The 10963-nt window shown below is 47.0% G+C and overlaps 1 long non-coding RNA gene across 1 annotated transcript; it reads right to left on the bottom strand.

Moving 5' to 3' along the window:
• Window positions 1-431: 431 nt before the first annotated feature.
• Window positions 432-10544, bottom strand: Gm12299 (predicted gene 12299). The gene is made up of 3 exons (NR_165257.1): window positions 9309-10544; window positions 4152-5915; window positions 432-2095 (listed from the first exon to the last, which is right to left on the bottom strand). It is a non-coding gene; the product is annotated as a predicted gene 12299 (long non-coding RNA).
• Between the last annotated feature and the right edge of the window lie 419 nt (window positions 10545-10963).

Raw genomic sequence — 10963 nt, 5'->3', positions numbered from 1 at the left:
TTCTCTTCTGAAGCTAATATATTTTGTTGCTTCAAAACTCTGTTCACACTTGGGTACCTGTTTCCTCTCCACCCTCAGGATTGGTAGCCCAACCAGAACTGCCAGCCCTTCTCACCTGGGCTACAGTGCATCCCAACAAATTAGTCTCCTAGCTTCCACTCCTGTGAGATTCTAATTTTCCCCTACAGAGGCCACATTTGTTCAAAATAAACAAGCAAACAAACAAAGCAATGGAGCCAACAAAAAAGTTCAGTGGGTAAAAGCAAGGGCTGCCAAGCTGGACCGCCTGAGTCTGATCCCCAGGTCCGTCATGGTGGAAGGAGAGACCTGACTCCCACGAAAGTTGTCCTTCAATCTCACATGGACACCATGCCACCCCCTCCCTAAATAAATAAGTAAATAAATAAAAGCCAAAACCAACTCACAACTCTCTTCATCTCAAAGCTCTTTAATCTTTTCATAATAAAAACCCAAGCCTTTAGCCATGCCTGGTGATGTAGGTGGTGATCCCAGGGCCCCGTGGAGACAGAGGAAGGTGGATCTCATGTTCAAGACAGGCCCAGGTTCGAGGACAGCATGAGTAATTGAGTGAGACCCTCTGTCAATTTTTAAAAAACGTGCCCCTTCTACAAGAAAAAAGGCCTGTTGTTGCAATTCAGCACATGCAGAGGACACTAGGTTCATTCCTCAGTGTAGCTGTCCAGCTGGGAACCTGAAAGGGAGGCTGGAAGTGTAGAGAAAATCCACAGACCCATCCTTTGTTTCAGCTGGATTATGTTGCAAAGCAAGCTCAGCGGGCAGTCTGCTCCTGTAGGAAATTGCAGGTAGGGCAAGGCAGAAGACTCCACCCTAGGTCAGGCTAAATTGGTTGAAGACCAACTGTGGCAAACAATTAAGGTCTGTTTAGCCTGCTCAAGGCTGCGGGAAGGGCACACCTCAGTGCTTATAAGAGGAAAAACTAACCGCATATCCTAAGGATTTCTGTAAGGCTCAAGACTTCTAATGTTTTGGGGTATTTGTTTTATTTTGTTTTGTTGTTTTTGATATGATCTAATCCTGTAACAGTGGCTGGCTTGAAACTCAATATGTAGAGTAGATGGGCTTCATATTCACAGAAATCCACCTGCCTCTGCTCCCTGAGTGCTGGGGTTAAAGCTTACAGGTGTGTGTCTTCAGATTCAGCCAGGCCTTCTCCTACCCTGTAACTACCATTTGTTTGTTTGTTTGTTTATTATTTTGTTTGGACGGGGCTGATAATAAAGTTTTGTCACATGCCAAACATATACTTTAGCAACGAGTTACTTCCCTAGCCCTGACTTTCATTATATGTGGGTCTGGCAGAGTCTCACGTCATTGGGTTTCTGATCAAATTGCGCCTCAAAGGAAAAACATTCCTGACTCCCTACAGCCATACTCTGTCTCCTGGCTTTGTCATATTTTTCTTTCTAGAGCCCCCACTACTTGATGTATTTTCAGTTATGTAAAGGTTTAGAGAGTGAATGAATGAGGGAGAAGACACTTGGCTCTGCCCAGCTCTGTGTAGAGCCTGGAAAATGCTCCCAGCAAACTGATGACAGGGGCCACGCTCACAGTCCTTTGTGAAGAACACGGGCAGTGCTGGGGGGGGGGGGGTGAGGGCAATACTAGAGTCTTGATTCAAGGCTGGATCCTGAGTGAAAGGACAGTCCTTGGCAGTTTACTCATAGATTGGTTTTGGTTTGAAGGGTGGAGTGTCCCATGGTCTGGGAATTACTGCCCCTGACCAATTGTTCTGTTCTCCTAACAAAATCCTCTTCATTGGTGCCTGGTCCCCTGTGGCTGCCTGGGACATGTTTCTTCTTAAAGACCCTGAAGGCAGCACTAGTTGGAGATTATATGCTTGACACAGCTTCTGCTTGTTTCTAGAAAGCACTGCACAAAGTTCTACAAAGGCTGGTGAAAGACATTTGTCAGATTTGTCCACTGGGTGTGCTCTGAGCCAGTTCTGCTGAGATACTGGCTCCTCTAGTTGCTGCAGACAAACAGATGCAGCCCTGTCCACCGCCGGCAGGAAGTGAGGCCTTTCATCTCCGGTGAACGATCGCTTTATGCTTCTCTGAAAAATCGAATTACATTCAGTGTTAAGTGCGTTTTTCTAAGACACGGTGGTCAATAGAAGGGAACAGGATTCCCTTATTGGAGAGAGATTTCACTTTCTCACAGTAATACAGCATCAAGTGTGCACTTGGCTGATAAAAGAAACACTGTATTTGGTAGAGTTTAAATATCTGATGGGAAGAAGGCAGGCAGACAAGAGACTAAGAGATCCTGGAGAAATGCAAACGTGGAAGTGTATGTGGTGAGGTTGGGGGCAGAGGGGAGGAAAGAAGGAGAGGTGTGTGTGGGAGGGAGCAAAAAGATCTACACAGGGAAAGGGAAAGGGGAAGGAGAGGGTGAGAGGATGTAGAAAACATGAGACACAGGAAGAGGGAGCAGAGAAAGAGAAAAGAAGAGGGAAGAGGAGAAGAGGGGAGGAAGAGAGTGAAAAGGAGGGAGGGAAGGGGGAGGAAGGAGAAGGGAGGAAAGAGAAAGCACACTGAGCAAATAGAGCATGATAAAAGAAGAGGGAGAGAGAAGGGAATGTGGGGGGCAGGAGAAAAGGAGAGAAGGGAGAGGGGAGAGAAAAAGATAGGAAAGGAGAGGGATAAAGAGGGGAATGTGGGGGGGGGGAGAAAAGGAGAGGGAGAAAGAAAAAAGGAAAAAGGAGTGTGAGAGAGAGGCAGGAAGGGGAGAAGAAGGGACAGAGATAGACAGACACAGACAGACAGAGATGGGAGAGACAGACAGACAAGACAGAGAAGTAAAGGAGAACTCGAGTAACACCCCACACCTGAGTGAGAGTGACCCTGAGATTTAAGCCTATAACATATGCAGTCTCTGCAGTTTGCTTCTGCATGCAGTCGGTGAGCTGAGGCTGGGGAAGGCTTCCTTCCTTCCTTCCTTCCTTCCTTCCTTCCTTCCTTCCTTCCTTCCTTCCTTCCTTTTCTTTTTCTTTCTGTAGCTTCCAGCCTCTCATTTTATCACAGGCTTGGTCCAACCCACAAGGAGTAGACTGGGGTGTGCAGAGAGTGTCTGGTCCTCTGCGAGTTAGGACTGAGCTCTGACAGCTGAGGGGACACCAGATCACAGAGTTCCCCTGAGAGTAGACAGTGCAGGAACCCCACCTCCTTTTCTCCCTCTGTCCAAATTAACAAATCCAGTGGTGGGGTGGCTAGGTAGGAACACCACAGACAGAGACATGGACACAAGTCTTGGAAAACCAGACCGGGGTCTTGTCTACCCAGAGGAGCCTAGGAATGACTCTAACACTAAATGAGATGAGATGAGATGAGAGAGAGAGACAGAGACACAGAGAGACACAGAGAGACAGAGAGAGACAGAGCCAGAGACAGAGAGAGACACAGAGAGACAGAGACAGAGAGACACAGAGAGAGACAGAGAGAGAGAAAGTAAGAAAATCAACTTTCACTTACAGATGTAACAATTTCGATCCCCTAAGAATTTCAGAGATTACATTTTGCTAGCCAGTTTTAATTGGGAGCCAGTTTTAATTGGGTACCTCAACTAGGTCACTCACAACCCAAGAAACCCTGAGACAGCAGCCAGCCAGCGAACATCTGAAGGGTGAATGCTCTGTGCCAGGTGCCCTGCCCCAAATCTATAGTGAGCTTGGTTGAATGCCCCCATCTGGAGGCTATATCTCACTGGGAAAGGAGCTACAGATGCAATGGCAACATACCACAGCCATCCTACTACCACAAGGCTGTTGGGGCATTGTGCTCTGTGTTTGTAAGGCTGGTATTTACTTATTTTCATGTATGGCTATGTATAGGATAGCGTCCGGGGACTGTGACCCGTGGGTGCAGAGGTAATGTCATCTGCTCAGTTCCACACTGTGCTCTACTTCTACAATAGAATCTTAATTATGCTAATGATCAAGAGGGGAGATGCTATTAAAATAAAAATGATAAGCACCATAGTGGAATGCTGAAGACTGGATGCTGCCAGGAGCACTTAGCAGGTGACTGCAGGGAGCACCTGCCGAGAAGGCACCTTGTGTGTGTGTGTGTGTGTGTGTGTGTGTGTGTGTGTGTGCTCACCTAAAGACCTACCTGCCTCTGTCTACTCTCACTTGAAAGTCTGTAGGGTGCGATCAGGTCAGGGAAGCCAGGTACAGAGTCTGCCAGCTGCTGAACTTTCCCCAGATCCGGCTGGGAAGAGCCTTTCTGAAGTTCATCTGTCCGCCTTAGTAGAGAGCTGGTTACCGGAAACACAGGCCCTTAGCTCTGAGGCTCCAGAAGCCGAACATTAAGAAACCGTTGCAAATACAGTAATTGCTCAGAATGAACATTAATGTCCTATTAGGAAGAGCTGCTGAGCAGGCTGCAACCTCTAATTCAGCAGCTGAGCACCGTGCTAATGCGATTTGTGCTCCTGCTCTCCCCATTGCCTGGGGCCCAAGCCAGAACTGTCTTAGGTCCCTGCCCTCCCTTCGGCTTGGCAGAAGCTCAAAAAATCCCAGGTTTCCTCTTTGAGCACAGGCAGTTTAGGAAGGACAGCCATCATCCCATCATTGCTTTGGATTTAGATTTTCGGGGGGTGGTGGTGGTGACTCTGAGAGGTTTGTGATATCTGTAGTGTCTTTGGGACTGTTGGTATTTGTCTAAGAAGTCGAGATCCGATATGAACAAGGGATAAGAGAGTTGGAGAATTAGCACACTGTCTTACCTGCTTTCCGTTGCTGTGATAAAGCACTGGCTAAAGCAACTTGGGTAGGAAAGGGTTATATTTGGCTTACACATTCTGATCACAGTCCATTGGTGAGGAAAGCCACCCAAGACAGGAACTCAGGTCTGGGAGGAACCTGAAGGCTGAAACTGAAGCAGGGGCCATAAAGGAGTGCTGATCACTGGCTTGCTTCCCACAGATTTACCAGCCTGCTTTATAAAGCAGCCCAGGACCACCTGTGCAGGGATGACATCACCCAAAGTGGGCTGGACCCCCTCATCATTATTATCGATTATTATCAGTTATGATCAATTCATCGATCATTAATCAAGACTATGCCCCCACAGACTTGCCCACGGGTGATTTGATGGAGACACTTTCTCTATTGAGGTTCCTTTTCCCAGATAACTCTAGCTTGCGTCAAGTTGACGAAAAGCTAACCAGGACAGCCACACAGAATGTACCCTTGGTTAGCTGTTTCCTCCTGGGGATACACTGGTGACCAAGACAGCTCCGGTCCCCTATCACACGAAGCTCACATTTTAATGAGACACTGGACAGGAAGCTACACAGTACAGATTTAACTAGGATAGTCACAAGTGCAAGAAAGAATACAGGGCTCCTGATGTTACTGCAGGTTTTAGTTTGAAAACTGGGCCCTGGTAATTCTAATAAGCAAGGGTTGGCCACCCATTCTTGTGGGAAGCCACATGTGCCGTTGCAGAGTGGCACTGACTACTGCTGGCCACCACGCATAAGTTTGGACAAACAACTAATGTGTACATATGCAGTAAAGTTTTTTGCAAAGACACTGCCTGGCCCGGGCATGATAATGAGGTTCTGTAAGGTACTGAGAGTATAACCAATCAGATGTGAGACATGCAAATGAGGTATGATAATGAGGCTCTGTGAGGTACTGAGAGAGAGTAGCCAATCAGATGAGGAACATGCAAATGAGGTGTAGTGCATAACCAATCCGGGTGTAAGACACGCCTCTCCTAGGCCTATAAAAGCAGCACCAGTTCTGGGCTCGGGGTCTTTTCGCCTCTACAATCAAGCTCTCCCAATAAACGTGTGCAGAAGGATCCTGTTGCAGCGTCGTTCTTCCTGGCCAGTCGAGCACGCGCAAGACATTCTCAATATACCAGCTAAAGGGAAAATAGTAAAAAGCAGAAAAAGGAGATTTATTTGGCATGGCCATACTGGGAAGAGAAACCAATAGAGATGCAGTGACCTTCACCCCAAACCCACCTTGGGGTTCTGACCTGAGGTCTAGGCTTTTTTTTTTTTAATTTATTTGTTTATTGTATGTAAGAACACTGTGGATGTTTTCCCGAAACACCAGAAGAAGACATCAGATCTCATTATGGATGGTTGAGAGCCACCATGTGGTGGCTGGGATTTGAACTCAGGACCTCCGGAGGATCAGTCAGTGCTCTTAACCGCTGAGCCATCTCTCCAGCCCCACGGTCCAGATTTTAATATTGGAGTAAGAAGGCATCACTAGCGATCCTGGTCAAGGTGTGGTCCCACCCCTTGCTGATTCAGCCTTTTCTTGGCTCCAGGCTCTCCTGTGGGTGGTCTGATAGGCTTCCAGGACTGTGTGGGATCTTTTCTCAGAAAACATGTCCCTCCTCTGGTTGGCACCAGGTCTTCAGCTCTTTTTCCCTCCAGCATAAAATTCCTGGGGAAATGGTGCCATCTGGGAGCTCATTGCTTTAATAGTCTGATAGCTACAGGGAAGGCACAAGGGGGTCTTCTCTCTTCTCAGGGCTAAGAGGATAAAGGGGATGGGGGTATACATTGTCTAGTCTGGGAGTCTAGAAAAGATTTCTAGGGGAGATAAGTGAACAGTGAGCAGGGGTGAGCATGGCGGGTGGGGAGAGAAGGGACCTGGAAGGCTGAAGGAAAGATTGGAACTGCCAAAGGACATGGGAGGCTTCTTGCAAAAAGCAAGGCTGGGTAGGGCCATTTTCCTGCTTCACTGCCAGAAGTGCCCAAGGCCAGGAGTCAGGAGACTCCCAGGGAGATGGGGTTCAGGCCCATCTTTCTGACCTTAGCCTTGCCTCGCTGGACAGACTACTTATGTGACACTGAAGATCCCCATTTTGCCTGCTTGAATCTCAACACCTCTGTTTCAGCTCTTTAACATTCTACAATGTAAAATAAACTGCAGCTATGCCTTCTCTTCCAGCCTCTTTTAACAAGATGACGGAGGGGGTGTGACCATTTGAAAGCATCCCCATAAGACACCCACATTGTGCTACACTGTGGCTGTAAGGCCTGTCACTTTCAGAAACTGACCCATGGCAAATATGGCTGCCCCGGTAAGTGCAAGACAAAGAATAACTGAGTGCCAAGGCTTAGAGACTACCGGGACTGTGTGAATGAGACACCTGTAAATTATCTGATTCCTGTTTAGCTAAGGATTCTGTGAAGGAACAACTAAGTCCAAGACTGGTAACAGCTGAAGCATCCAGCTCATCTCAAGGATTTCAACGACTGGTTGTAAAGGAAGGATGTAGTTGTGATAGGATGTCTAGGCTCTGGATTGGGACTAGTTGGGCGGGCAGAGGGTGAAGTGAAGCCAAGTTAGAGTACTAGGTTCAGGTGTAAAGTTCAGGGAAACCCATCCCATGACATCCCATGACATCCCATGACATCCCATGACATCCATGACATCCCATGACAGGAGTGAGTTCTGTTACTGCAGACCTTGCAGGGCAGGTCTGTACACTATGGTGGGGGCTTCTTTCTCTGTCCATTCCTCACTCCTGCAGTTTGCTAGGTCACCCTAAGGTGTCTTGGAATGCCAATATTAGACCACTAAGATCTTTCCAATCATCATGAGACTAAGACTTGGTGATAGGGAATAGGTTATACTGAAGCATCAGGGTAGGAGATGGGGCATTTCCAGTTCTGTTCTTCATTAGTGAGTGGCTGCTAAATGCTACAGCTTGTATCAAGATTCCTCTTCAGGGATACAGAAGCTGTTTGCCCTCCTAAACTATATCACAGTTGACTCTCAGCAGTCAGCCTTGAATTGTCTCATGTGCTAGCCTGAGGTCATGCTTTCCATAAGGAATATATATATATATATATATATATATATATATATATATATATACACACACACACACATACACACACTCTTTCTTCCAGGCTTGGGACAGTCCTCATCAGCACTGACGGGGCACTTTATTTCAACTATACTGTGGCTCTATACTGTGGCTCTCCTTTGCTTTACCTAACAGTCCCACACCACACACTTTGCTTGTGTTTGCCTCCCTGGCATGCTAACCTGCCACAGCGGCTTTCCTCCAAACATTTGGAGCAGTTCCTCCAAACATTTAATATTGGTCTCACAGACTAGCAGAAAAAGAAAATTAAAGCCCCGATGCCTTAAGTTGTGAGAATTGAAAGCATGTGTCATGGTAATGTAGAAAGACATTTTTTTTATGGGCTGGGCAAACTTCTCGGTGGTTAAGTACTTACTGCACAAGCATGAAGGCCGGAGAAGACCAGAGCTTAGATCTCCAGAAGCCAAGTGTCTTAGTTAAGGTTACTGTTGTGTTGAAACACCACCACCAAAGCAACTTTGGGAGGGAAGGGTTTATTTGGCTCATGCTTCCACACCACTGTTCATCACTGAAGGAAGTCAGGACAGGAACTCAAACAGGGCAGGCACCTGAAGGCAGGAGCTGATGCAGAGGCCATGGAATGTGTGTGTGTGTGTGTGTGTGTGTGTGTGTGTGTGTGTGTGTGTGCTACTTACTGGCTTGCTCCTCATGGCTTGCTCAGCCTGGTTTCTTATAACACCCAGAACTACCAGCCTAAGGTTGGCTGCACATGCAATGGGCTGAGTCCCCACCCCCATTAATCACTAATTAAGAAAATGCCTTAATGACTTGCCTACAGCATGATCTTACAGAGACATTTTCTCAATTGAGGATCCCTCCTCTATGATGACTCTAACTTATGTAAACCTGGCATAAAACTAGCCAGTGCATCATGTAAATGCTGAGTGGGTTATCTGTTAACCCAACTTCACAAGGTAGAGACTGGGGATTCCCCAGAGCAAGCTGGTTAGGGAGACTACCTATGGAGGTGGCTTTGGTTTGGATTGAGCATCTTACCTCATTGAATAGGGTAGAAGAGTGATTAAAGATGGTTCATTTCATCAACCTCTGGCATCTGCATACATGCACACCCAATGCCCACACATGTACATAAATTCATTATGTACAACACACACACACACACACACACACACACACACACACACACACACTGGATACAGGGGAAAAAAAGACATCTACATGTGCTGTATACCGTCTCCAGGTCTACTGACATAAGAAGGGAGGATGATGAGGTCCCTGCACTGAGCAGCATCATCTATCTCTCAGGTGCAATAGGAATGAATATAGACTTTTCCAAACACCCTGGAGACCACACCCATGCTCTGTCTGGGATATCAAACCCCATGATGAGAGAGAGTGAGGCTGGCTTTCTTGAGTCTGATTGGTACTTGGAAGTCTTACCTTTGGGTGAGCACTTGCTCTCTATTTCTCTTTCCTCAGCCCAGGTGGAGGAGGTGGTCATCAGAGCCTGTGGAGAGCAAGAGCAACAGGAATCCTTCCTAGTTAAGACTTCACTCCCAGAAGCCTGATTGGAGGATTTGATTGGCAGCCAGACTGGTGGGCTGGATGTCAAGTTAGACTTGACAGATGGGATGCCAGATGAACTTCAGGGCCTGAGGCCACTCCCATTTCCCCTAGCCCTATTATCTTTCTCCTTCTGTGGATTCCTGTGTGAACACCACAGAAGCCTTCATGCACGGCTGAAGTTGAATTTCTCTTATCTTAACGAATAGGAGTGACTTCCCAAATTCTTGAATTTCTCTACTTGCATGTCTAACCAGTTGATGGCAAAGGAAAAGGGGGAGTGTGTGTGTGGGGGGACCCAGGACAGTTTTATATTTGCCCTTTAGTAGTGAAGGACTGTAGTGTATCTACTCTATTGGGACTTCTGGCACATAGTAGGTGCCCAATTATTGTTCTCTCTTATTTGTTCCTATCCCTGCCTCTGATCCACTGCGGTGATGTGTGGGTTGGGTCTTCAGAGACTTAGAGATACAAAGTTATGGACATTAGAGAGCACTCCAGTTTGATGTAGCTCCATGACGCTGGTGATAATCCATAAGCCGCAGTCACTCTTAGGCCAGGTTTCTCAGCACTGATGACATTCGGGGTTGGGCAGTTTGTTTTGTTTTGCTCTTCTGTGTGTTGTAAAGGTTGCTTAAAGAGCATCTCTAGTCACCTGATGCTGGTTAGAGATCTCCAACGCATGATAGTCAAAACGGTCTTCAGATATGGCCAAATGTATCCAAGAAGTGAAGGAATTCACGTCAGCTCCAGTTTAGAAGCTCTGGTGTCAGTGGTTCAGAGGAGGACGGAAAGTATTCCTCCATTTCCCTCAGGAGGACACAGCACAGAACTATCCTCCATTCCTACATCTCCCCCACCCCTACTACAAAACTCTCTCAATATGTCACTATCTCACTACCATCCTGTTGCATATCCACTTTCCTCCATCCTGATCTTGGCAGGACTGAGAGTGACTGTTTCTTTCCTGGAGAAGCTGGGCATCTGAGTTCATCCGCTTGACAGGGATCAGAAGGAATCCTTAGTTAGTTTAAGAGACCACCCAGGTGAGGTGTACCTGGTCCCTCACAACCCTTTCAGGTGCTCTCAGACCAAGGAGAAACTCTTCTTCCTGGTAATGCTCAGGGAGGCAGTTGCCTAGCAACAGCACAGGCCCACAGCAGCCCCAGGGAGTACAAACTGTGGACAAAGAGCAGAGGAAACAAAGAGTGTGCCCTGCTCTTTGTGGGCTTTGTATGAAATGTTTGCACTCTTGATCTTCTGGTCCCATTCATACCCCTGGTTATCCTGGTCTGTGTGCCCCTCACAGAACGTTATAGCCTGAGCTCTGGTCTGCAACCCTGAGAAAGAACCCAGGAGTGGGTTTGTCCTGGGTCTCCTCTCCAGCATATGCTCCATGCAGATGGAATTAATTTATTTATCCACTTATCCAATTACTCACTCAGCAGATAAATCTTGTGCCTTGGCTCTGTGGTTTTTTTTTAGGACACCGTATGTATATATGTGTGTGTGTGTGTTTTATAAAAATGCTG

The sequence above is a fragment of the Mus musculus genome, chromosome 11, assembly GCF_000001635.26.
Source record: "Mus musculus strain C57BL/6J chromosome 11, GRCm38.p6 C57BL/6J".
Classification (NCBI taxonomy): Eukaryota; Metazoa; Chordata; class Mammalia; order Rodentia; family Muridae; genus Mus; species Mus musculus.
This window is presented reverse-complemented; position numbering and strand designations above follow the sequence as displayed.